The sequence below is a fragment of the Arvicanthis niloticus genome, chromosome 9 (genome assembly GCF_011762505.2).
Source record: "Arvicanthis niloticus isolate mArvNil1 chromosome 9, mArvNil1.pat.X, whole genome shotgun sequence".
NCBI classification, from domain to species: domain Eukaryota; kingdom Metazoa; phylum Chordata; class Mammalia; order Rodentia; family Muridae; genus Arvicanthis; species Arvicanthis niloticus.
The window spans coordinates 61,212,609-61,240,524 of NC_047666.1; the positions used below are offsets into that span (position 1 = coordinate 61,212,609).

Consider the following 27,916-nt stretch of genomic DNA (forward strand, 5'->3'; position numbering starts at 1 on the left):
TGATGTGCTGTTGGGCTTGATTAGTCCAAGATTCTCAACTGAACAGATAACTGAGTTTTATTAATTATTTATCAATGTTAGTATGAAATTACTCTTTGCTTTCTCTCTCTGGATTGTTCTTGTTGTATTACAGGAACAAATTTCTTGTTTCTCCTTAAGTATACCTGCTTCTCCTGGCTACTATCAAGATGGAAATTTTGTGATTGGAGGACTCTTCTCCCTTAGACTGACGGCTAGACCCATCATAAGTAAATTTAGCTTTAAAAATGCAATCTACATACCAGAATATGTTTATGCGTAAGTGTTTGGCTTCTCTCATTAAGGAATATTGCTTCAGGAGTTCATACATATATACAATGTAGGTTGATTAAATCTGCCTCTTCTGCTTCTCCTCCAATATCCAGTGTCTTCTCTCTCACAAGTTCATGCTATCCCGTCTCCGTCTCTCCGTCTCCGTGTCTCCGTCTCCGTGTCTCCATCTCTGTGTCTCCCTCTCTCCCCCTCCCCCTCCCCCTCCCCCTACCTTCCCCCTCCCCCCTCCCCCTCCCCTCCCCCTCCCCTCCCCCTCCCCTTCCCCTCCTCCTCCCCCTCCCCCTCCCCCTCCCCCTCCCCCTCTCCCTCTCCCTCCTTCATAGATTCTGTCTCGCTCTCACTTTTTTAGGCATGCCAGTACTGCAGGAGTATAGGACATCATCTAGAGTCTAGGCAAGCTAAACCTTATGGAAGGAAACTGACTCTTTGTTTCCCAGTAACCACCAAATGCCAATAGCTACTCAGCTGTGACTGACTCTCAGTGTGTCTCCCCTACTAATGCTGAATTCTACTAAATATGTAAAAAGCTGTTGAAAGTACTTTGCAATAGAAAACAATTTTTCTTTGTAGTTATTTAGTGTATTGTACTGAGAACATTTTATTTTTCCTGTTTTGATGTACTTGACACCATTTTCTCTCAATTGCTATGCTTGATCAAGCACTGTGAATTTTCCTGAGGTTTGTCCTATTTCCCAAGACCACATGAAATACGAAGTTTTAATGTTTGCTATTTCCCACATGCTTTACTCCTCCATTTTAATTTCTCAGACACTAATTGCATAGTAAAAGTGAAAGTTGTACATTTGATAGTATGTGGTGGTGCAAACCTTTAACCCTAGAACTTGAGAAGCAGAGGCAGGTGGATCTCTATGAGTCTGAGGTTAATCTAATCTACATAGTGAGTTTCAACCCAGCCTTGGGTGAGTAGTGAGACTCTGTCTCAAAAATTTCAAAAGCAAAAATTGTGAATTTGATAATAAGTTGTACTATGAATCTTCTTTTTTTATGACCAATTTCGCTATATTTTAAATATAGGATTTGCTGTTTATTTATTGGGTTATTGTGTATATTCTTTATATTACTTAGATTGGTAGGAATAAAAATCCAGAATTTGAGAGGACCATGAGAGGAACTCCAGAGAGAAAAGAAAAGGAGGTAACTGATAAAATTATATTTTAATTAAAAATTAAGATTAAAAAAGAACATAAAAATTGTCTTTTCATTATTTCCTACTAGGGATCTCACCAAAAATTATCAGCACATGTTGGCAATGGTTTTTGCTACAGAAAAAATCAACAAGGACCCAAATATTCTATTCAATATGTCCCTGGGATTCTACCTCTTCAATGTTGACTTTTTTGAGGTGAAGGCTATGGAGAGTTCTATGGCTCTACTCTCAGGAGAGAGCCCCCCAGTTCCTAACTACAGTTGCAGGCCTGAGAAGTCTGGTAAGCTGGTTGCTGTGATAGGAGGCATTTCAACAGGAATATCAACTCAGATCTCCTGAGTTCTATGTCTCTACAATGTCCCACAGGTATACAAAGAATCCTGGCTCCTTAGTTAAACATAGCAACATAGTAAAAAATGCTAACTAATTCAAATACTGTTTACTGATGTACTTGAAATTTACTACTTAGTTATCATTTTAAGTCTACAGTATAATTTATTCATGAGATGAAATCATGTTTGTATAATAAATTTAATTTAAAAACCTTTAAATTAAAAAAATATAGAGAAAAGTAGTGACAATCTGTATTCTTTCCACTCCAAGAAAATTTCCTTTTCCTTATGCCATTGTCAATACCGTCTTTCTTTCAGTTCTAGTTTTAGAGCATCACAAAGCATGAGGACTCTACTAATTCTGCTCACGTATCTTCACTGTAACTACTGTGGACATATTCCTGATTCCTTTACTGTGGTATGAGCTCAGATTGACACATAACATTTAGTTTTCCAAAGAACCGTGGGTCAGACTCACTCTGGCTGGTTGTTGGGAATGATTAGAATTTTTCTCTGTTGGCATGAATGTTTTAATATTTGTCTTTAAAATTCTTCCTGTTGATCAGTAATGATTTCCTATAAACAATGCTAGAGGAGTAGCATTTATAATTCAAATGCATCTTACTTAGTAATGAGCTTGAGAAGGGCTCTTTAAAATTTAAGTTTGCAAATAACAGTTATCTGGTACTAACCGTTTCTCGCTACATTCATGAAATAACTCAAAATCTTGGTCAAATGCATTAGGCTGACATTTTATTTTTAATTTTTACCTATTTGTTTACTTTTGAGACAGGTTCTCAGCATGCAGTCATGAATTTTCTATGTAGCTCAGGATAGCCTCACAGAAATCATTCTGCATTTGCTTGCCCAGGGCTGGGATTAAAGGCGTGTACCAACATACCTGACCAGATGTTTATTTTTATGGGTTTCATCAATTTTATTTCTTCTTTTAAATATTTGGCTTTGGACATATGCTTATTATGACATTTGTAATAAATTTAATTATTTAAAAGAAATTTATATATAATTGTACTTGACTCATTTTTGTCACAGATCCTCCTACCTGCTTCTTACTGGTTTCCGATCTGTCACCTAACAGCTCCCCATTCTGTTTTCCTGCCATGAGCTGCTTTGAATTGATTTTTGCACAGAGTAGAGAGAGAGAGAGATAACTTCACCTTAAATTTTCTACATGTGGCTAGATATTCAATCTTCCTAGCAATTGAAGCTATTGTCTTTTCTCCAAAATCTGTTTTTGACTGTAGCTCTGTGAGTTTGTTTATTGGTCTTCTGCTTAGTTTGTCAGAAGGTTTATATTGTGTCAACATCAGGCTGCTATGTTACTCTGGCTCAGTAGTGTAATTTGAGATCTGGTGTTGGAAAACACGTACCAGCACCCTCTCTATTTAGGATGGCTTTGCACAGTTGGGGGTCTTTGTGCTTCCATATGAACTTTAGAATTGTCTTTGCTAGTTGTGTGAAAAGAGTCATAGGAAGATTGATGTGAATTATTCTTAATAATATATCATTTTGGCATATTTTGTAATATTAATTTGGCCATTCTGTATGCATCCATGTTCATCCAATTTCTAGCCTCGTCTTTAATACCTTTACAGTCTTCCACCTCTTTGTTTAGGCTTACCACGAAAGCCTAACCTCTTTTTCTTTTTTTTTTTTTCCACCTCTTTGTTTAGGCTTTGTTTAGGTGCTTTTTTTATTGTACATGGTAATACTCCCATTATTTCTATCTCTACAAATTCATTATTGATGTATACATAGCTAGTGGTATGGATATCTATTTTGTGTAGTTACTTAAAGTGTGTATAAGGTCTGAGAATTTCATATTTAAATTTCTACGACGTGCCCATGAGAAAACATTCAGGCATAAACATATCAAGTGCAAACAGGAATAATTTACCTGCTTCTTACCCCATTTGTGTGTGTTTTTACTGTATTGATTTTGCTAGGATTTCAAACTAAAATTGAATGGCAAAGGTGAATACACTCTAGACCTTTGTTTGTAATTTTACTAGTAAATTTCATATTTTTCATCTGGCATTTTATTGACATCAGTGTCCCTGTGTTCAGTTGTTAAGGAATCATATTTGGGTTGTCACATTGTTTTGGGTATTCATGTTTCTTTGGTCTCTTTGTTTGAGTTGGGATTCTGCTGGCTTGGATATTTCCTTTTGTTTTACTTACATATATTATTACTTAGCCATGTTCTATCTTTATGTAAATATATTTAGATTATTTATAAGATTGTGGAGAGAGAGAGAGAGAGAGAGAGAGAGAGAGAGAGAGAGAGAGAGAAAACAGAGACAGAGTGAGTGGTTATGAACCACCTATTACAGTTGCTGGGAATTGAACTTTGCTCCTTAGAATTACTTTTTTGTCATCACAGGATGCATGGGTTTCAGTATGCCCATTCACATGCACTTTGTTCTTACTGTCTGCATCCTGATGCCACTCACACTCTCCCATGTTGCTGTTCTGATTTCCGAACAAAACTCTTTCAGCTTTTAGTTCAGTGTTTTATTACCTTCCCCTGCCTTAGGATTTCTTTTACAATTGCAGTATTTCCCTTTTTACTTCTCTCTTTCTCCCTCTCCCTCTCCTTCTTACCTCTCCCTCTCTCTTCCTCTTTCTGTCTCCCTCCTCTCTCTATTCCTCTGTACATATATTTCTGTGTATGTATGTATGTATGTATGTGTATGTTTGTGTATGTATGTATGTATGTGTGTGTGTGTCTGGTAGCTGGCATGTATGGGAATGGTGTGTGTCAGGTGTGTGTTACATGTAAATGTGTCCCGTGACTGTGCAGGTAAGTATGTCAGCACACCCACATATGGAGATCAAAGAGTCTTTCTCCATCTCTATCTACACTGCTGCCTTGAATCAAGGTTTTTCACTGAACCAGAAGCTTGAGATTCCGGGCTGACTAGTCAGCAAACTCTTAGAATTTACCTGTCTCTACTGCTCTTTGGGATACAAAAACATGTATGCATCTCTGACTTATTATGGAGATACTGAGAATTCAATACAGGCCCTTATGCTTGAAAAGCAAATACTTCCAACCCACAGTGCCTCTTCCTCAGCCTCATGATATATATATATATGTGTGTGTGTGTGTGTATACATATATACACAAACATATATACATACATGTGTACATGTATGTATACAGATATATAGTGTGTTCGTGTGTGTGTGTGTTTGTATAAATATATGTGTGTATGTGTATGGCATATAATTTTAAGTGAGTGTACAAAATGGATTTATCGTGGCATCTTCAGGCATCTTTAGCACTATAGCTTATTCACCAGTCACCTCAAGCTTTGGCTTATCAGATTCCACAGTTTATAGTCAGCTCCTAGTTAGCAAGACAGTGAACTTAAATTCTCCCTCCATAAACTGCCTGAGCAAAGCCTTCTCCTACCTAACTATTCAGTTTGTTGCCATTGTGAACTTCCATTTCCACACCTGCAACCTGAGGCAGCCTCATCCAGGCCTGTTTAGATGTCTGCAGACTCTGTGAGGTTTGTTACTCCCCATTCTCAGCCCCTGTCACAGTAGGTCAGCCTTAGATGATCTGTTCTCTTCTGAGATGGCAGCCTGCCACAGCCCTCTCAGTCAGGGGGACTGACAAACAAAAGCTCTTGTGTTTGGTCAGACCTCTCTCTGCATCTGTCTTCCTGAGAGCAACAACTGGATTGGAGACCTGAAAGAACCCTGGGTTTGTCCTTTCAGCAAGACAAAAGATCTTTCTACCACAGACACTTGCCTTATCTTTTGGATGTATTTTTGTCACATTTCAAAAACCTAATTTTTACATTTATGGTTTAACAGTAGTTCATTAAGATTTTGGAATATTTTAAGTAAACTTAATTATAAAGTTTTCAGGGCCTCATGAGCCCATTATTAATGTTTAATAATATAATAATTGTATCATGTTGTATCATCTATTTAAATTGCTGAATTTGGGCATTTACTAAATATTGTGTATTTCTTTATGTTACTGTCTCCTTTTTCAACGTATTCATGTTTACTTCATTTTCTGATTTCTTCTTTCTTATTTCTCTTCCTTCTCCCTATCTACCTCTCTCTCCTCCCAGTTAATTAGCATGTATTAAGTGTCTGTATTTAATTACCATGAATTTGGATTTAATAAGTTAAATAAATGTTCACTAAACATTCAAATTCAGATGCCTGGTGTGAAGTCAGTGAATGCAGCCACGGTGTGAGCTGTGGATTGTGGCATGATCTAGTGGTATCAGATTTTAGAAGATTATTTAGGGAATTTATGTGGAAAAGGGGATCAAGTCCAATGTGAGCCTTGGGACACTGGGATATTCTGATACCAATAATGTAGAAAATGATAGAAGATTCAGTAAGCAGACTGACAGTGTTGGCCAAACCTTGAAATACATTCCTTGATCAAAGAAAAAATAATCCTGGAACTCATTCAGGAGCTCATCTTAAAGAAATGGATTGTTTCATGTCAATAAGTGCAATGAATTTTAATAAATGGTAATTTGATTTCTACAAATTCATGGTCTAGTCCAGTCTGAGCCCCAGAGGAGATGCCCTAAAGTACATAGGAATAACAATGTAGTCATATCAATTGGTGTTTTCTGGTAAGCAATGTAATGGGGGTGACCAGAGGGTACTGTTAAAAAGAAACTTCATAACATTAATTGATGTAGTTAGTCATCATTCTATCCTAGGCAAGCTTATATTAAGCATTACAGAAACACAAAAACAAAGAAACTTCTAGGGAAATATAGACTTCATGAGTAGGTTTTAAAATACTCCTTAGGTTCCTCTTTATTGGTTAATTAGTTATGACTTCATGAGTTCAAGTAAAAGGTCTTTAGTTTTAAACTTTCTCCACTTCCATATCAGGAGGAGGAAAGTTTTAGTATGGGAAATTACAGATTTGCAAATGCTCTTGTTTGACTGGTATTGCCTGAACTGATAGAAGGAGACAGACACATTGTAGCCCTGTTTGATACATTTTATAAAAGTGAAAAGATAAAGACACACTTCATCTAAGGACTAAAAAGTAAGTGATGGGACATAGGTAACAAATTAGTATTTCTTAGCAAGTTATTTAACTGTTTACTTTCTCTTAGTGTTTATGTCTTAAGAGAAGACATAAACAAAATCATTTGAGAATAAACATAATTGTAATATCTTTAGTGGTAACTTTCTCTTTAGATCAGCTATGCTCCTTTTGACCAGAGTCTTGGGACCAGAGTCCAGCTCCAGTCTCCTTATCAGTTTCCTGTGCACACCACAGCTCTGTATCAGGGAATTATTCAACTGCTGCTGTACTTCTCTTGGGTCTGGGTTGGCCTGGTGGTTCCAGATGATATGAGGGGAGAACTCTTCCTTAGGGACATCACAGAGGAGATGACCAAACATGGACTTTGTGTTGCATTTGCATAAAAGGTTCCAGATATTCTTACTAAGGACACAGTAAACAAGAAGCTTCTTTTTGAAAGATTCACATTGACACGTGTTATTGTTGCATTTGGTGACAGTTATTCTCTTGTGAGGTTTGTCGATAACATCATTCACTATGCTTTTTTTCATAATGTCTAGATCACAACTTCTGATTGGGATTTTACCACATTTCCTTTTCATCAATATAAAACTAATTTGTTCACTGTTGGAGGATTATCATTTTCTGTTCGCATTGATGAAATCCTGGGATTCAAGGATTTTCTCGCAAGTGTCCAACCTAGAAAATACCCTCATGATATCTTTATCCAGGATGTGTGGTCAATCTTATTTGAATGTCCATACTTCTATGAGCATGGCATCATGAAACGTAGTCAATGTGAGCAAAATGGAAGCCTGAGTACATGTCCTCTGCAAGTTTGGGATATGAATACCTCACCCTATAGCTATAAAGTCCATGCTGCTGTATACACCATTGCCCAGGCACTGCATGAGGAGCTGTCACTCAGAGTGGAAGGAGACTCACTTGATAAAAGTGTCCTCCAGGCTCCTCTCCCATGGAAGGTAATCATAGCTGGTCTTGTGTTTCCTTACAGTGTTGGGCTTGGCTTGTAAATTCTGCATTTTGTTTCATGAACTTTCAGAGTTACTCTCAAATTAGAGATAAAATTAAAGAAAAACACATTGTGGTGCTTAAAGTAGAACTAACATTTCTGTCAGAAAACAATACTTGCATGGTGCTGAAAAAATGGTTTTCTATTTTAAACACATTCAAACAATTATATTCAGGCTCTTTTATTTTTACATCTTTTTATTATTGCTTTTATTGTTTTGTGAAGAAACTATAGAATATAACTCAAACGCCTTGTACAAGTATAAATATGGCATATTTATAGCTATTTTAGGCATATTTGATGACAATAGTCTGTTTTATTTTGATAAGCAGATCTTAGAAAGAACACATAGCTCTATAAGGCTACAACATTGTCATCCACAACTATTCTCCAGTGTATGTGGCTGCATGAGTTTGAAGGCAGCCTGGACTGTATAGACAGACCTTGTCTTTATAAATAGAATCCAACCGCAACTGAAACAAAAACAGTTCCTTCAAAATGAATATGGATTGAATGGAAAGGCACTAATCAACTTTCCACGGTTCCCCTGCTCATCTTTTCAAACCTCTAGAGTTTCTAATATTTACCAGAGTTGCTCCCTCTACATTGTTATCAACACTTTTTTTTTTGAGATTGTTTAAATTTGCTCATTGTTTGGTACTTTCAAACTCTTAGTTAATGAATGTTGTGTATTTTCTACCTCTGCCCCCATTGCATTCCTTACCCGTCTCTTCCCTGTTGGAGCCTTTCTCCCAACCAGCCCTCTCTCACTCTCATGACCTCTTTGTCAGTGGGGTCCTCTGAATTTAATTAAAGATTCTAATCCAAGAGTGGAAAGTTATTTCTGGACTAAGGGCTAACTATCCCTTTAGATCATATAAATCTTTTGTGTGTTTTGAGTTTTGACACCAGGCATCCTAATACATAGAAAGTGGTGTGGCTCATGGTGAGCTGCATTCGCCTTTCTCTCAGACAGGTGATGTTAAATGTCTTTCCACACACTTTGTGACCACATGTATTCCTTTCTTGAAAAACCAGTGTAACAGACACTTTTCCTTATTTTAACTTTTTGGCTAAATAATTTATTAATTACCTATAAACTTGGGTAATAAACATTCATTAGGTATCCTGTTGTGAATATCTTCTTCCATTCCATGAACTATCCTCTTATACTGTTGGTTATTTTCTTTGCTGTGCAGATGCTTTATTGGTAGGATAATTTATCTTATCTTTCATTGATTGCTTTTGAAATCATATTTGAAAATATCATCATCAAGACCAATGACATTGAAGAACTTCTCTCTCTGTTTAACTCTAGGAGTTTTACTCTGAGGTTTTGATCTGTTTTTCTTTTATTTGGTGTATGAAACAGACAAAAATCCAATGGCAGTTTCTCACCCTGTTTTCACAACACCATTTGTAGAAGAGACTACATTTCATCCTTTGTGTGTTCTTGGTATCTTGTGTGTTCAATTGGTTTCTGGATTTCTGTTCAGCTCTTCTGTGATATGTGCATGTTATAGGCCATGCTTTTACTGCTGTAATTTTACAAAACTATTTGGAGTGGGAAATGCAAGGCTTTCATTTTGTTCTTATTGATCAAGTTTGCAAAAGACATGTGATTTCTTTGTGGCTCTCTTCTCCTGTGGGGATTTTAGCCCTTGTTAATATCTGAGAAAAATGTCATTTAAATGTTCATATAGAATGCCCTGATCTGTGAAACTTTTTGTATAATGATCTATTTAAACAGTATTACCTCTTCTAATCTTTGATGCTGTTTCCTTTCGATGTCTTTTCAATCTCTTTCACCAGCATCTTACAGGTTTTATCTAAGGGATATTTTATCTACTTGGTTAATTTTTTCCTAATTATGTAAAATAACTAGGAATATTGTTTTATTGTTTCTATTGGCATATCTTTATTATATATGGTATTGGGTTTCATAAGGATAATTTCATTCAAGTGTATACAATACTCATTTGACTATGTTTCCCCTCAATTCCTTTATTCCACATTCTACTCCCTGCAGAGATGTGGTGGTTTGAATGAGAAATGTTCCCCACAGGCTCAGGTTTTGCACAATAGGTTCTTGAGGTATTTGTCTAGGGAAAAATGGATGATGCAGTTTTCCTGGAGTAAATACGTCAGTGCAGGTTTTGGCATTTATGTATCTTCATCTTACTTCATGGCCATCTTCTTGTCTTGAAGGTGAGTATCTGAACATTCAGCTTCCTATGCCATCACATGTGCCTGCTGCTGTGCTCCTCCCCATGATAGACTCTGGTTCCCCTGGAACCATAGGCCCAAATAAACTCTTCCTTCTGTCAGTTGCTTGGGTCATAGTGCTTTATCAGAGCAATAGATCAGTAACTAATATACACTTGTGTTAGTCACATTTGATCCTCTACAAAGTTCTTCCTTTATTTCCAAGTCTTCTATTTTTATGTGTGTGTGTGTGCTTAGTGTGTACTTTTCTGTGTGTCTGTGTGTGTACAAGTGTCTGTACAGTTATGTGCAAGTGTGTGTTCATGTTATTAATGTCTCTGTGTGTGTGTGTGTGATAAACTGAACTTTACAAATGAGATAAAAAAATATTTGACTTTATGAGTCTGATTTTCCTTAATATGAAACTTTTCTTACACCAATTTTCTCATAAATGGCATAACATTGTTAAGCTTTATAGATGCATGTAATTCTTCTATATGTATTCCAAATTTTCTTTAAGCACTTATTAATTGATAGTCACTATGTAATTACTTTCCCATTGCTGTGGCAAAACACTACAACCAAGTTCACTTATAAGAGAAAGGCTTTGGTTTACAGTTCTAGGTATAATGGGTTCATCTGGCAAGCAGCCTTGTCAGGAAGCATCAGGTATGGTGACAGGGGTAGACCACATTTCAACCACAAGGCAAAGCAAAGAGTAGCAACTGAAAATTCTCTACACTCTCAAAGTCTATCCCCAGTGACATTCATTCTCCTGCAAGTCTACACCTCAGAAACCTCCTGAAACACTGCCAACCAACTAGGTGGCAAGTATTCAATAACTGAACCTATGGGATGCAGTTCTTATTCAAACCACCCACTCTTAAGCTGAGTGATGAACTCATTATTGTTGCAGTAAGTCCTAATGTCAAGTGCCACTGACACACTGACTTAAAGTCCTTCAAGTAAACACCAAGAAGTGATGGAGCTGGATCATGTGGAGCTGGATCATATGGTAGGTCCATTTCTGTTTTATTGAGAAACATCCTTTCTGGATTCCAGAGTGGCTGGGCTAATTAACATTCCCACTAGTAGTGTGTAAGCATTCTTTTTCTATATAGTATAGGCAATATTTGTTATTATATGGGTTTTTCTATTGCTGTGATAAAGTAACTAAAAAGGGACTTATGGTAGAAGGCGTTTATTTTGGCTAAGGTTTCAGAGGGAAATTCCTTAATGATGGGGAGGCATAGCAGCAGATAGCTAGAATAAGAAGTAGAGAGATCATATCTTCAACCATATGAAGGAATCTAAGAGAGCAAGTGAGATGAGGTGACACAGTCTCAAAGCCCAGCCCAGTGGCTTACATCCTTAAGCAATGTTCCATGGTCTAAAAATCCCATCACCTCCCAAAGTAACACTTATAACAGGGACCAAGTATTTACATAACTGAATCAACTGGGAACATTGATTATTCAAATCACTATGTATATTTCCACTCTTTGTGATCTGTGTGTGTGTCTTTGATAATTCTGAGAAGTTTGTATAGTGAGTTTTGATCTGATTCATCCTCCTTCCCCCCAACTTTCCCTGTCTATACCCAGATTTGAATCCTACCTTCTTAAAATCCTTCAAGATTAATTCTTGCTCTACTAATAATTTTGGATATGTTAGCTTCTGCTGGTGCACAGCCAAATTTTCAGAGGCTATACTCTTAGATAAATTGACACTCCCTTCCAATAGCTTTTAATTGCCAATGGCATCTGAGGTACAGGTGGGACTTAATGTTCAAGTACTTTAGCCTGGCTTAGGTTTGTGAGTTCTCATGTATGCTATCAAAACTGAGATCATATGAGCAGCTGCTCTGCAGTGGCCAGAAGATACAGTTTTCTTGTAAGCATCTAGTCTTGTTACATGGGGAGTCATCCACTGGCTTGAATTTCATAAGGCTAATATTGCATCATTCCAAACATTTTTAAATTTAACTATATTTTGTTTATATTCTCCTGATCCTTACCTCCTCCCAAACATAAGTTCATTCTCAAAAAACGAAGCAAAACTCAATAGAACAACCCCCCCTCAAAACCAGGAGAACAAAATAAAATCATATAATCCCAAACAAGACAAAACAAAATGTCACACTGTAACCAACTTAAAGCGCATGCGTGCACACACACACACACACACACACACACACACACAAACCAATGGAGTCCATTATGCCATTATGTTGGTCATTTGCTCCTGAACATGAGACCTTCCTTGGAGGGGTTGATATACCCAGTGTCACTCCACGGGAGAAAACTCATTTTACCTTTCCGAGAAAGTATAAGTGACAGTACAGTTGTTGTTTTTAATGAAGTGAGTAGATTTTCATTCAGTTCATTCATTCATTCATTCATTCATTCACTCCTTCATTTGCTTTTCTTAAATGAAACAAAAATTATTTAATAAAACAAAACAAAACAAAACTATCAAATGAAAATCATACAAAAGAAGAGTGCCTCCTCTTCTATAGTGTTCCCTGAGCTGTAAGGGAGAGGTTATTATTTTATTAGTTTTTTTAAAAATTATTCTTCTTTCCTATAAGACTTCAGTTGCTCCATTTCCTCTATTCGCCTCCCCAACCTCTCTCCCCCAGATCCCCTGGTCCTCTGTTTTTCTTCTCTAAAAAAAGAATATTTCTCAGGGATATCAACATGGCATGACAAGATACAGTGAGCTTGGGCACATATCCTAATATCAAGGCTGGATGTGGCCACCCAGTACTGGGAAAAGGGTACCACAAGGAAGCAAAAAAGAGTCAGATATGCACTCTTCTATTGTTAGGAGTCCCTCACCACATCAAGCTAAACAGCCATAGCATGTATGCAGATGAATTAGGGTAGATCTGTACAGGCTCTGTACTTGTCAATTCAGTCTCCGTGAGCAACTATAAACCCTGCTTTTTTGATTCTTTGGGATGTGTTCTCTTGGTGTCTTGGACTGCTCTGGCTCCTACATTCCTTCCTCCCCATCTCCCATGGGTTCCCCAGGCAATGCATACCATTTGGCTGTGGTTCTCTGCATCTGCTCCCATCAAATGCTACATGAAGTCTCTGATAATAACTGATCTAGGCACTGCTCTATGACTATAGCAGAATAGCCTTAGGAATCTGTTTCTGACTAGTTGCTGTTGTGGTCTATGGTGGTTAGTTCTCTGAGCAACCTGGCTTCAGGTTCCTGGCCACCCTGTCGGTGTCTGGCTTATGATGCATCTCATGGTTTGAGTCTCAAGTTAGATCACTCATTGTTTGTTTACTCCCTCAGATTTAGAATTACTGTTGTCCCAGCACATCTTGCAGTCAGGACAGATTGTCAAAGCTACACTGTCTGGAGCCTTGCCTAGTTACAGAAGGTAGCCAGTTCAGGTTCCATATGCTCCATTACTAAGTTCTTCCTAAAGTCACCCTCATAGGTCCAGGAAGCTCCACTCCACTAGGTTTTGACATTGCCTGTAAATGCCCCACTATTCCATAACTCACTGTCTCTGTCCATAACTTCTCTGCCATACGTCCCTCCCCAAAGTCTTTACTTCTTGTTTTTATCTCTATCCACCCTCCAGTCTACACACAAAATCTATTCTATTTTCCATTCTCAGGGAGATGCTTATGACCTGTACCCTCCACGCACAGAATCTTCCTTGTTACTTAGCCTCTCTTTGGGTCTGTGGATTGTAACATGATTATCTTTTATTTTACAGCTAATAACATCATACAAGTAACTACATGCTATGTTTGTCTTTCTGGGTCTAGATTGCAGCACTCTGGATCTTTTCTAGTTCCATCAACTTTCCTGCAAATATCACAGTCTCGTTTTTCTAACAGCTGAGTAGGAATTCATTGTATAAGTATATTTGATGATCCATTCTTCAGTTAAAAAACATCTAGGTTTCATCCAGTTTCTGGCAATTTTAAATAAATCCACAGTGAACATAGTTGAGCAAGTACCTTTGTGGTAGGATGGAGTGTCATTTGGGTATAAACCCAAGAGTAGTGTAGCTGAGTCTTGAGGTAGATTGATTCCCAGTTTTCTGAGCAACCAGCATATTGATTTCTATAGTAGCTGTACCAGTTTGCACTCCCTTCATCAATGAAGAATTGTGCCCCTTGGTCCACATTCTTGCTGTCATGAGCTTCTGTCTTTGCTTTTATTCATTCTGAAAGGTGGAAGACAGATCCCAAAGTAGTTTTGTTTTGCATTTCCCTAATGGCAAAGGACATTGAATATTATTTTAAGTGTTTCTTAGCAACTTGAGATTCCTCTATTGAGAATTCTCTGTTTAGCTATGTGCTTTGCTTTTTATTTAGATTGTTTGGTGTGTTGTTGCCTAGGGTCTTCAGTTCTGTATATATTTTGGTTATTAACTCTCGGTATGATATAAATTATTTTCATTATATAGACTTTTTAAGTTGTTCTTTGTCTTGCATAAGCTTTTTGGTTCCATGAAGTTCCACTTATTAATTATTGATTTAAGTGCCTGCATTATCAGTGTTCGGTTTAGGAAACTGTCTTCTGTGCCAATGTGTTTAAAGCTGTTTTCTACTTTATCTTCCTTTTCCAATGTGTCTGGTTTAATGTGATTGGTAATCGGCCTTGAGTTTTATTCAGGGTGATAAATATAGATCTACTTGCATTCTTCAATGTGATGATATTCAGTTTGAACGGCACCATTTGTTGAATATTCTTCACTTTTACCTTGGTATTTCGGTCTTCTTTATTAAATATGTAATTGGTGTACAAAGGTGTCTGGGTTTACTTCTGGATCTTCAATTCAATTTCATTGCTCAACATGTGTGTTTTTATATAAATTCTTTGTGGCTTTTATTACTATAGCACTGTTCTATAATGTACAATTAGGAATAGTGATACCTCTTGAAGTCATTTTTCTATTTACTATGCTAATTCTAATGATCCATGAGTATGGGAGATATTTCCATCTTTACATATTTTCTTCTGTTTCTACAATTCAAGACTCAAAGTTTTATCAAACAAGTCTTTTAACTGATTAATTTGGCTACCCATAAATATTGTATATAGTTTGTAGCTATTGTGAAGAGTTGTGTTTTCCTGATTTTATTCTCAATTTGTTCTCATTTATATACAGAAAGACACCTATTTTTTTAGTTAATCTTGGGTCCAGCCACATCTATGAAAGTATTCACTAGTCATAGGAGTGCCCTGGTAGGGGTAGTTTGTATATGTACTATCATGGAATCAGCAAATAATGATATCTTAAATTTTTATTTGCTAATTATTATTTATGGTTCTCCTACAGCTACCGTATTGCTATAATGTCCATTTGGTTGAAAACATCTTTTACCTCCAGTATTTGTTGAGTGTTTGTCTGAATGTATGTGTGTGTATGTGTGTGTATGTGCATGTCTGTGTGTGTCTGTGTGTTTGTATGTGTGTGCATGTTTGTGTGTATCTGTGTAGGTGTCTGTGTGCATGTTTGTGTGATATAGTCCTACTGCTGGCATGGATTAGTCCTATGACAAATATTTGATATAAAGAACAGTAATGAAAGCCACAGGATCATACAGATAGAGAAAGACAGGGCAGTTAAATTAACCAGGTTTATTTACATCTCAGTGACTTATAGTGCAATTCTGAATGTAATTTTTCACTTTTAGCTCCATCCATTCTTACAAAATGGCCAACTTGGGAGAAGCACCAATGAAGGGAATGTTGTGAACAAGAAGGTTTCAGCAACCAAGCTCGACATCCTTAATTACCAGTCTGTGCCAAGTGGTACCAAAGCTCAAGTGAAGGTTGGAGAGTTTGTCTTTGAATCTCACAGTGTTCAGCATCTTTCCCTAAATAAAAAACTCATAAAATGGGGCAAATATTATAAGGAGGTGAGTATCATTGAGGCCCATACCATGAGCTGTTCTCAGAGTGGAATTTCTCAGAGAACAGGGTTGTCAGAACTCATCAGCTTTTGGCCTAAGAAGAGCAAAGAGAGTTAACTGCCGAAAACCAAAAGCTTCTGGTGGCAGAGTAGCAAGAGAGAGTTAAATCACCAGAAGTCATCAGCTTCTGAGTCCCAGAAAAGTAAGGGAGGGTTAATGAGTCATTAGCCTTTGGCTTTCATCCATCACTGTGTCCCAACTCAGTACCTGACTGCTGGTGTAGAAGCCAATCAAGTTACATCTTCCCTGCCTATTTTTATGAGGACTGGATATATCCCATCTCTGACTCAGTCTGTCAGATCTTTCTCTGATTCATCACTTTGTCTGCCCCATCAATTAGATATTACTTTCAAATATGGGTGCTTCCTTCTACCAACAAATTTTACCTTTGTTGTTTGGTATTAAAGATTTGCTGAGGGCCGAGCCATTCCACAACCAAATAAGCTATTTTCAGTAAATAACACAATCTATTGCTGCACAGTATAATTAAATATCCTGGACACATATTTCTGGATTTGAATTTTAAATCTATATGCACATTCATGCCCTTATTGTTGGAACTGTTTACCCTGAATATCTCAGTGATCTGATAAAAAGAGATGCTACATAGTAATGGGGGACATTATAGTCTGCAAGAGACCCGATAAATTTTCTTCAATGTAAAACACTGGGTATATCAAATACTTCATTCAGGTCTCATGTTCAGGAGTAGTTTAGTAGAACAATGAGGGAATCAACAACATTTATATAAATAATTTTATTTGGTTACAGTTTAGTGGGTTTTGTTTTGCTTTGCTTTTCTTTTTGTGCTATTGTATTTTATCTTCTATGTTTTAAGTGACTGTTGTTTTATTGGGATTTGGGGTTTTTTTTGTGAAAGATCATAAATTTGGATGAGTAGGGAGCAGAAGAAGATCTGGACAGAGTTGCAGTAGGGTAAGAATAGGATCAAATTATCTCCAAATTTAAAAATTGTTTTAAATATAATAACAGTATACAAGATATAATAAAATAAAAATATCAGCTGAATGAAATAAAAAGCAAGGGCTCAAAAGAGAGACAGGAAAAAAGTTCAAGAGAGAAAGAGACACTTTGGGTTCACACTCTCTAAAAGCACAGTAGTTCTTAGTTGTCACAGTATACAGATTCCTGCTGAAATCTACCATCTGGATGCTAATACTTAATGTCATGTGTTGACTGTTTTCCCTCCTCTCATGTCCCCTACACAGACTCCTGTATCTGTTTGCAGTCACAGTTGTTCACTTGGATTTAGGAAAACACCTGTTGAAGGGAAACCATTCTGTTGTTTTGATTGTGTCCTATGTCCAGATGGAGAGATTGCAAATGAAACAGGTATTTATAAAATGATTCTGAATGTGGAATTTTTGGAAATGGTTCTAAATGTGAAAATTTCTAGAAATGTTCCTGAATGTGGGAATGATTCACAATGGGGCAGAAGTATGTAACTAAAAGCCTGAAGACACAGTTACAGTTAATATATGTAACTCTTAATACTTTAAAACAAGTTCTTCCTTTATGGAGGTTGCACAGGTTTTTATTCCCAACACTCAGTAGGTGGATCTTTAATTTCAAGGCTAGCCTGGTCTACAGAGTGAGTTCCAGGACAGCCAAGGCTGCACAGAGAAACCCTATTCAAAACAAGCAAACAAAAACAGTCTTTTTTTGTTATTGTTGTTTGTTTATTAGTTAGTGATTTGGCTTGTCCAGATTGGTATCAAACCAGTGTGCTCCTGCAATGCTCCAAGCTTAGCTTCCTGGGTAAGTAAAACCAACAGAGTGCTTCTACTTTGGGCCCTATTTGTCTTCTGCACATCTGCATTGAGTTCAGTTTCTTTTCTTTGTACCCCTGTTTTTCAGCAATGGTTATGTTATGGTGAAATTTATTACCCCCTGCAAACTCTATGCACAATGGTCAAAGATAGTCTTTGTATACCTCAAACAGTTGGCAGTACCCTAACAATAGATAAAGTTAATACTTTTGCTTTGGAATTACTTTGATTCTTGTGGGAGTTCATATTATGCATTGCCTGGTAAGGTAAACTAGCCTGAGGTCACTGCACAACTAAGCCCTGAGAGATCCCAGAGAATAGGTGATGTTCTGGCTGTGAGAGATGTGTGGGACATGAGTGATGGGCAAGTATATTAGTGATGTGCAGGCTGCAAGTGATATGCAGAGATGCCCCTTCCACTGTCCTCTGACTGTCAAGATGTCACATCTTCTTCAAACTGATTCTCATTGCAAAGCCTCCCCAGAGCACAGCAGCAAAGCTTACTACCAGCTTTGTGTCCTTATATCACATCTAACATCTATTTCAAAGCAGGTCTTTTGTAAATCCAATTTTATTCTCCTGAATGAAATCTGTACTTATCAATGACTGTTTAAAATAATGTTCTTTGCTTCGTTTGTTGGTGAAGAAGTGGTAGTCTGCAAGCCCATGACGTCCTCAGTGCTGGGGTGCAGATGAGCACCAAGTCCTTGATCTTGTTTTAAACTGAACTTTGCATTGGTTCTTTGTGATTTTCACATCGTACAACCCAATCCCTCTCATCTTCCCCTCCTCTAGTATTGATCCTCCCCCTTGCAACCTTCCACTGCACTAAGAGAAAAATGTATCGTTGTAATAGCTGTAATATGTCATAGTGGGTCCCATGTCATACCCTTATATTTACACTCATTTTCTTGCCAGAGTTCCTTGCTTGTACTCTGGATTCTGCTACTCTATAGTTACTGCGGCTCCTCTTGGATGTCCTGTTGTTGTCATCATGTGTTATAAGGTCCTGAAGTTTTAGATATTTGGACTGGCCCCTTCACAGACTCCAGAATTTCGTAGGGCAGTAGATGTTGGGAAAAGGCCTAGATCATAAAGACTTTCCTGACTTTATGCTCTCTCCTCCAGTTCACAAACAAACACTCATGCAAAGGGCAGCTCTACCCTGCTGCTCAGGTGAAGTTCAGGGACTGTTCTCCTATGCGCTGCAGCTGGTGAGAGACAAGGCCAGTTCTCCCATCCTCACAGTCCCAGGACAAGCTCTTCTGCCTACCATAGATGGCAAGGGACAAGGGAGGGTAGGAGAGAATCTCTCCTTGATTAGCACCACCAGCCAGCAGATAAGAGGCATGACTGGTTCTCCCACACTCATGTCCTCGGCTCTGGCTCACCTGCAACCATCACATCCAGGGACAACTCTACTGTGCTGACAAGGCAAGGTTCAGGATCTGGTGTCCTGAGTGCTGAGGCAGAGAAGGGGTACTGACAGCTCTTCTGCTGTGATGACCTTGGGGCCAGCACTATTACAAGTTATAGGTCACACAAGGTAAGGAAGAGGGCAACTCTCCCGCACCCATGTCAGTGCATGGTAGTCAAGTGCCTTGCCAACTCTGCCATGTTCATGCCCTTGGGACTGGCTTACCTGTGTCCCAACCAGCAGGGTCACCTCAATTGTACTAACCAGGAGAGGTGTAGGGCTCATTCTCCTGTGTGCTGCAGCTGGTGAAGGCATTATATCAGGATCATTACTCATCTGGCCTGAATGACCCCTTCTGAGGATTGTCTGAGTTGAGTTCATTCCAACCTGGTGGCTTCAGGCCTAGAAAGACTTCTTCTAGTCTCTGCCTTGTTCCTCGTACTGGGAGTTATTTGGGTTTGTACAGCAATGGAATAGAGGTCATCTCAGGCTTTCTTTTTCTAGGGAATGTTAGGCTACTAATCATTCAGATATTTCTAGGTCAGAACATTGTGGGTAGACATAACCTCTCTCCTCTCTGCCACCTACTGGTGTGCATGTGACACAGCAGCCATACCTGCAACTCCTCTAAGAGCTGTCCTTACTCTTGATCCTTATCAACTACTAATCCACCCTTTGTTTACTTTTAGAAAAGTAACACACTGACTTTAATAGATTAAAATTGAAGAAAATATATCCACACTAATACTCTCTAGGGATAACATCTCTCTAAAATACCATTATTTTCTACCTAATATGCTTGTGGCAATTTTTCCCTCTTGTCCTCATCGGAGTACATTATAAGCTGTCAACAGAAGGCTTAATGTTTACAAGTATATATGACTGAATTTCTTTTCCTTAACAATATCTTCATACTTCAATATTTACATGTTTCATAATCTGAAACAATAATTTTTATGTTACTTCTAAATATATTGACTCTCACAAAATGAATTTGCCAATGTAGAAGTTTATATTTACTGAAAATCTGGAGATTAATTGGCTGATATCCCCACATTGTATTAAATAATTCTAAGAAAATTACTTCTATTATCATCATGCATTTAGCACATTTTTGTGCAGTAAATTGAACACAAAGTCTTGAAATATATTAGGTATGTGTTCTTGATGCATCTGCATTCACAGATCATGCAATTATCACCATAAAAATATTTTATTACATGGACTAAATTTAATCAGAGCTCACCATACACCTTTGAAAATACTTTCAGACTCGGTTATATAGCCCACTCTGTTTTTCAGTGGTTACTAAGACTTCATTATATGGTTTTAGAACATTCAATCTATTCTCTTGTAGTAAGAGGACTGAGTTAACCAGAGGCAGGGTGACTCCATAACATGTTTCAAACTGGTAATTTGGGAGACTAGGCCCAAGTTTCTGTTTATCAGTCCTGAAAAAGTGCAAAAGAAATCAATTTCAGGAAAAAAACCACATACCCTTGAGAGCCAGACAAACAGTGAGCTTTCTTACCACCTAAGCTGTGTCCACTTCACAGACATCTAGTCAGCAGTTGTAGTAGCTGCCTGACCACCTAACTGGATCCAAGTATACTTGATCAGAAAAACTCCCCCACACCCCCATGAGCCAATCACAAAGTCACCTATATGTCTGGAGATGGAGGCAACTATTCAAAGGTAAAAGTCACTTCCACTATAACAGGCTTTAAATTGACCCTGCAAAGTCCACACCTGTGTCTTCCATTCTGAGTTATGGTACACCCCTACATTCAGGTTTTCTGCAGAATAAATGTTCTTTACTGCTGCATACTATCTGAGTCTGGAGTGTCATTCTTTGCAAATCTTAGACCCTTACATTTGGGGGCTTATTTGTGATTTACTGAATTCCCCTAACATGAATATTTGAGCTTTTTCTTTTCCAATTGGTACGTCTAGGTGCTTGGTTATCTAAGACCTCTGTGTTTCTGTTTTGGGTTTGATCTGGAGTAAACGAAGGGCAAAGTAGATGAATATTTTGTAAAACAGCCAGGGGCTAAGGAGTATGCTCACCAACCTCTGTATAGCAAGAACTTCCTAGTTCCCATCTAATTTCTGATTCATCTCTGGGTTTATGGGTTTTTCCTGTGCAGGAAGGAAGACCATGTAGAACAATCTTCTGGTTTTGCTTTTATTTTCCCAGTAATATCATTTGTGTCTCTCTGTATGTTCTCTATCTGTGCTTTTTGTCTTTTTGTACAAGATTTTAATTGATTCCTAAGAGGAGACAGGTGCAGAGCACCTCACTGAACTCTGTCCTGAACCATTTTACAGAGTTGTGGAAGACTCTGCTCTGTTTGTTTAGCCTGGCAAACTAACCATTGTTTGCAGGAAATAATGGCCCTCTCATAAAGAAGGATGTCCTGAAGAAGAACCTTTGAAATGTGACTTTAATCTTTATTTCTAAGTTCTCTCTAAAAAGTTTTCTATGAAAGTTCTCTAAGAAAGTTCATCAAAAAGGTTCTTCTCTTTAAAAAGTTATTCAATTCTCTAAGGGGGATTTCTTCTCTCTTTTTTCCTCAGCACTTATTCATCTTTCAGAATATATCACCACATGGTAAAAAGTTCACCACAAGTTTACACATAAATTCAAACCATAAATTGAGTAAGGAGGTTACCACAGAGGATGTTGGCATGCATATCCATCAAGAGTATTTATCTAGCTAAATGTTCACCGTTTTTCACTTGCTTTACATGTTCACTGAAAGTTAAAAACCATAACATTTGTGACTAACGTATTAGTGAAGTTTCATATAGTTAAACCCAGTCAATATTTTATAGTCTGTTTATGCAGCTATAGCAAATCATTAGTTAATTTGGTTAATTAACTAATTAGATGTTTGGTTAATTGTTTTACAACTTCTTGATGCATGCCTATCTCAGAAGCAATTGACTTGGGACACTTGAAGAATGGCATAGTTCTCATTGCAGTTTTGACATCAGAAAGAAAATAATAGCAGTGTTTTAATAAGTGATCTTAATAATTACTAATATAATTTTTGGAATTCTTATAAGATTATCATTAAGAATTAAGAAATCCTTTATTTGACTATAGAGCATTACTACAAGAACGTACATCTTCTTTCTTCTGCAGAGACTTATACTCAAAAGGGTGGGCTAATATCTAGTAATTGTTATATATATTTAATGATAACAGGGGAAGCATACTAATCTCAAGAATCTTTCCTTGAATGTAAATCTTCTTGGCCTTGACTAGAGAAACATGTCTGCCATTATAGTCCATGGAAGTATAAGAAGATCACCAGCTAGTTTTTAGCTTCTCTTTGATGGCTCCTGGCAATAACGGTTATTGTCTATGAGGCCACAGGCCACAGATCCTCAGATGGCAGTGCTTGGTCAAAAAGACCCTTGTTTGGTTGAAACCATTTTTGTCACTAGCTGCAATGGCTCCCAATACTCTATCCTCTGCAGGAGAGTCTATCCTGTCCCTTCTAACTTGATTGCTCCCTCTGCCCCTGTAGAAGGTTTCTGCCCCCTCCTTATATTTATGCTCCTGCCACCACTGGCCCTGCTCAACCAGCACAGTCAGAGGAAGCAACAGCCCTTGACCCCTCTGACTCTCCTGACTCCATTTGGACTCTAACTTGCACTTGGTCAGGTACTGCCCAGAGGGCTGACTCTACTACAACCTTATCCCACCAGACTGCAGGACTTCCAGATGTACAGAGGAGATAGTTCATAACATATATGCCATTTGCTAGTAACAACATTTACAACTGAAAGTTGCAAACTCCCACATTTTCATAGGGACACTCAGTACTCATTTGTCTTTTAGATTCAGTCATGTAACTCACTGGCTCATCTGAGGCAACAGTCATCAAATGCTTCAGGTCCTCTTCATGACAACAAAAAGGGAAAAAAATACAAAAACATGGGAGCTGTGTGGAGATTGGTTCTGGGTACAAATGGACTGCTAACCCAAGTCTAGTCTGATACTGATGTAGTCTTCCCCTTGACTTAACCTATCTGATGAAGGTAAGTAGAATCTCTGGGTCTACCACCACCAGATTTTGATAGGGTTTGGAGGGGGTCCCCGAGAAGGCATTAGGATACACACAAATTTTCTAAGGTAAGCCAGGTGATGTAGAGAAAAATGAGAACCATAGAGAATGTCTCAAAAGACTTTTTGAAGCTTATATGAGAACCAAAGGGGACAATATGACAAACTAAAATGAACATGGCTTTTAAAACCATCTAGTGTATGTGGATGGAAATGGGGGATAGCAAAAAAAAAAGTACTCACTTAAATGTTGGAACTATGAAAGAGACAAGTGGCTTATTTATCTAAGAAACAGGATCTGATGGCACAAAAATGGCCAAACTGCCTTTGAATCATAGCTGCTACTCCCCTGCTGGTCAAGGATGCTGACAAGATAACCATGGGACAGAAACTTGTTATCCCCACCTTTCATGCTATTGAGGGGACACTCCAGAATTTACATAACCAATAGCTGCCCAACACCAAACTGTTACACTGACATCCAGGGACCATCTGAGGACTGCTGAATTCTGACTTATTAAAAGTTGATGTTAACTAACTCAATCAACATGATAGTTCCTTGTCTTTCAGCTGGATCTCCTAATTAGATGTTTCTTATACATGCCCCCTTGCCCAATCTTTGGACAATCTTTAGCATTACAACCTTCCTAAGCCCCCAAGAAAACAATGTATGTCCAAATACCAGCAAAAATCAAATATTAAAAAGTAACATCTATTATGCCACCATTCAGGCTGAGATTCTAATCAAAAAGGCCCTTATTTTTGACATTAATTCATGATTCTTACTTCTTAATTGACCCTTTAGATAATGTCTAAGACTTTGGGCAAAAAAATGAGTCAGATCAAATCAGAAGTTGGAATGAGAGGACAGAGCCAGAGCCAGGCTGACTCCTTAACAGGCTGGCAGTTTTGGAGACTAGGCCTAAGTTTCTGTTTTCCAGAACTGCAATCTTTCAAAACAAGTCAATTCCAGAAAAAAAATCAACCTTCATGGGCAGCCATCAGGAAGCCCCCATTACCTAGCTGGAGCCAGTCTCATAAGCAGCCAACCAGGAGCTGTAGAAGCTGCCCCACCATCTAGCTTGAGCTAAATTAGCAAAAGTCTCCAAAATCCCCCAGTATCTTAATCAATCACAAAGTCATTCATACCCCTGGAGATAGAGCCAACCAATCAAGAGAAAGGTAAAAATCAGGCACTTCTACCATAACATGCTTTAAATTGGTCCTGCAGACCTCACATATCCATCTTCCATCCTAAATTATGGTAGACCCCTACATGGAGGTTCCCTGAAAAGTAAATGCTCTTTGCTCTTACATACTATTTGAGTCTGGTGTATCATTCTTCACAAATCACGGATCCTTACAATAGTATTTCAACCAGTTTTAATTCCTATCTACCATTTTCCTTCAAACCACTAGTATCTAGCTGCTTACATATATCAAAGAATATATTTTTCAAAATCAAAAGGGAGGGTAAGCAGAACTGATAGCCAAGCACACTGACTTTGGTTAAGGACCACGAAGAAACCATTCTCTCTCAAAACAACCTATGTATGCCTGTGGAAAGAGTTGGTTTAAATCACCTTTTGGAAAAGAAATTTATATTATAGATTGAACTATACTGGTATTTTAAGATTTTTTTTGACGTATAAACTCACAGTCAAATATGTAAAGAGTTTCTGCTTTCCTTCTTTCCTTTCTCTTTTTTCTTTTCCTTTCCTTTTCTTTCACTTTCTCTTTTTTTCTTTTAAGACAATGCTTCAATATGAAATTTTGTCTGGCTGGGAAAGTGGTATGTAGATCAGGATTGGTGGTAACTCTCCTGTTTCTGTCTCTGAGCACTAGAGGTACAGGTGTCTATTACTGTGACTTGCTGTAATTCATAATTAAACATGGGTCTCATGCAAGTGTCCTTCAGAGTGAGTGAAATCTAAGCTAAGTGAATTAGGATTTCCATCCTACTGCATTTGTCTTAAATATTTAAATATTCAAAGTCTGACCTCCACCTGTACCTTTTATAAAAAATGATACTACATGAAGAAATTTACTAATTTTTTCTGTAAATGTACAGAACACTCAAATAATACAAATGTAAGTAATAAATTTATAGTGAAAATTAAGTGCAAAAATTGTTCTTCCATCAATAAACTTCTAGTCAGAATTCAATTAAGGGTTTTAAGAAATTCACTCAAACTAGTACTTTTTATTTTAAGAAGAAAATATTCACCACAAGAATATATTGTCTAAAGCATTATTTCTAAAACAATGATACATCATTTGGTAAAATCAAAATCAAAGAAACAAAAGAAAATACCACAGTTCCTAAACATAGATGTCAGCAATTGATAGAAAGTTTTATATTCTAGGCCTTCCACAATAATAACTAAGAGCTCCCAGAAACAAGAGTTCCAGGGATCATTGTGAACTAAAGCTATAAACTCTGTAAGAACTATAGAGGGGACATCTGTAGTAAAGCAGTATTTATCAGACGTGACAGGGTACTTGAACACATAAACTCACAGAAGCATGCACCAGACTAGCAACAGAGCAAGTCACAATATTCTAGGATGGACGGGGGACAAGCTCATAAAGTACCAGCCCTAGCAAAGTGCTATTGACAGTTGATGCCTGCTAGAGACAGTCAGATTTCTGAAGATATGTGGTGCTGGTAGGTTGCCCATGTTATGGTGAATGGTCCTAAATCCATATAGACACAACAGCATTAAGTGACTGCACTGGGTTAAAAAAACAAGAGCAAATAAGGTTTTGAAGAACAATTGTTGGTGGAATAGAGACAAAAAAAATGCATGACAAAGAAATTGGTGGTAGATTTGATCAAAACACATTATGTGCACGTATGAAATTCTCAAGCAATAAAAAGTTTTTTAATAAAGAAAATATACAAAATGAAAGAAAAAACTAAAAGCTTCAAAGTTTATATTCTCTTCCATCCATATGTAATCAAATATAATTTTCATATTGTCTGATTTCACCTCATTTTATTTCTAGATTTCTGATTCTTCCATATTGTTTAAGTCCACTCAATCTCTGATTATTTTAGGAATTCAAGTGTACATGTATTTTTCTCTTATGAAAGAAGAAATAATTCATCTATTGTTTTTCAACATTACAGTTCAGTAACTATAACTAGGGATATTTCTTTCAGAATTCAAAAATCGTTCCACTCAAGAAATACATCTCAAATGTCCTTCTTTGAACTCACCAGAGGAATGTAATAAACCAATCTGCCTCCCTTTCAGATATGGATCATTGCATCAAGTGTCCTGAAGATCAGTATCCAAATAAGCAGAGGAATTACTGTCTCCATAAAATTATGACATTTTTGTCCCATGATGATACTCTAGGAGCTGTTTTGGTCTCTGTGGCCATTAGTTTATCTGTATTTTCAGCCATGATTTTAGGATTATTTATCCACTATCGGGACACACCCATTGTCAGAGCAAATAACAGAAATCTCAGTTATCTCCTCCTAGTTTCTCTAATGCTCTGTTTCCTTTGCTCATTAATATTCATTGGCCAACCTAGCACAGTCACTTGTGTCTTGAGACAAGTGATTTTTGGGGTTGTATTCTCTGTTGCTGTTTCTGCTATCTTGGCAAAGACCTTCATTGTGGTTGTGGCCTTCAAAGCCATCAAACCAGGAAGCACCTTACGAATGTGGATGGTGACCCGACTCTCAAATGCTATAGTCTGCTGTGGTTCCCTCATTCAAGTGTGCATCTGTGCAGTCTGGCTGGGAACATATCCTCCTTTCCCTGATGTTGACATGCAGTCAGAGTTTGGGCAAATCATCCTGTTGTGTAATGAGGGGTCCACCCTTGCTATCTATTGTGTTTTGGGGTACTTGGGCTTTCTGGCCAGTCTGAGCTTGCTTATTGCTTTTTTGGCAAGAAGGCTACCTGACAGCTTCAATGAGGCAAAAACAATCACATTCAGCATGCTGGTTTTCTGCAGTGTATGGATTTCTTTTGTACCAGCCTACCTGAGCTCCAAAGGCAAAACCATGGTGGCTGTGGAAATTCTTTCCATTCTGGCCTCCAGTTCTACCTTACTGGGCTGTATATTTCTTCCCAAATGTTATGTGATCCTACTGAGGTCAGGTGGCCATTCTAGAAAAATGCTCTTTAGATGACTTCTTCCTTAAACAAAGGAATTTATTGTGATTTGTGCAAAACAAACTATGTAGAAATAAAGATTCAAAATAGTTGTGTGAATTTAATGTATTTCTCTTGACAATGGCAATATCTATTTAATCCATTGTCCTTGCTATCATTGGAGATGACCAGACACATTGAACAAAGCCATCACAGGTTAGATAGTTGCCAACTATAGATGACTTCTGGTGTGTCCAATACATATTTCTTTAAATCACAGTTCTCTCATTTTTCAACAGAATGTAAGAGGACTGGAAATGATTACTAGTAAGAATGAGAGAAAATCATCTGTGTGGCAATAAAAGTAATAGATGTTTTAAAATGTGCTTTCTCTCTATTAGTTATATGCTGTTATAATTAGTACAAATTAATAGTAGAACAACCATGAGTTCTGTTCCAAAGAGCTCA

The 27,916-nt window shown here is 37.6% G+C and overlaps 1 non-coding gene and 1 pseudogene across 1 annotated transcript; one reads left to right on the forward strand and one right to left on the reverse strand.

The window, feature by feature from the left end:
* LOC117715374 (vomeronasal type-2 receptor 26-like) lies at positions 1 to 27,486 on the forward strand (annotated as a pseudogene).
* Positions 19,765 to 19,896, reverse strand: LOC117715853 (small nucleolar RNA SNORA17). The gene has a single exon (XR_004607656.1). It is a non-coding gene; the product is annotated as a small nucleolar RNA SNORA17 (small nucleolar RNA).
* Positions 27,487 to 27,916: the final 430 nt, after the last annotated feature.